Below are 815 nucleotides of genomic sequence, written 5' to 3' on the forward strand. Positions count from 1 at the left end.
ATCACCATCAAAGGATATTAGGATGAATATAAACCCAATCCACATTTCATATCTTTATTTCTAGACGGTAACGGTAGATATTATATAAACCAATAAGGAAAATGACTTTTGAATCGAAATTGCTTCGAAAATAAGTGTATTTCTTTCGATATCAAAGGAGACATCCATCTTCCTGCAGTTTACAATTTTGTAAAAGAAAAAGAAATATATATCGTAGCAGATCACCTTTGGATTAAATCCCATTTCCATTACATTTTCGTAGAACAAATATAGAGTAATAATGAAAGAAAGTGTAGAGCCATTATCCCGACACATTTCCGCAAAGGTGACTACTAAGAACATAAAACGCATTCTAATTCCTTTTGTTCACAGTTTTATCCTCACCTAATTGTGCACTAAATGAGACCTCCCAGAAGGATCTAAACCTATAAAATAGATGAGCACACGGTTTGATCTCATGCTATGAACACACAATCACAAACCAGTTTATTTATATTTCACATCGTGCTTCTTCTTGCACATGGCAGACTACGCTACTGTCACACGTTTAGATACAGACTGCAGTGTTATGTACACATTCTTTTCAAAGGAATGGATGTCAATGATCAAAAAACGAAATTCTAGTCTCCACCTTTTCACGTCTCTGTATTCTCTATAAGGCATCACACACACACAATAAGGAAACAAAACTTACTGCTCCGTAGATCGAAAACGCTCTCCAAATCCCTTATCAACGGGTGCAGATTCTTTGGATGAACATTTCAAAGGATTCAAGCATATGAATAAGTATTAGAGATGTTAAAGCTTCGCATCAC

Source organism: Penaeus monodon, chromosome 34 (genome assembly GCF_015228065.2).
Source record: "Penaeus monodon isolate SGIC_2016 chromosome 34, NSTDA_Pmon_1, whole genome shotgun sequence".
NCBI classification, from domain to species: Eukaryota; Metazoa; Arthropoda; class Malacostraca; order Decapoda; family Penaeidae; genus Penaeus; species Penaeus monodon.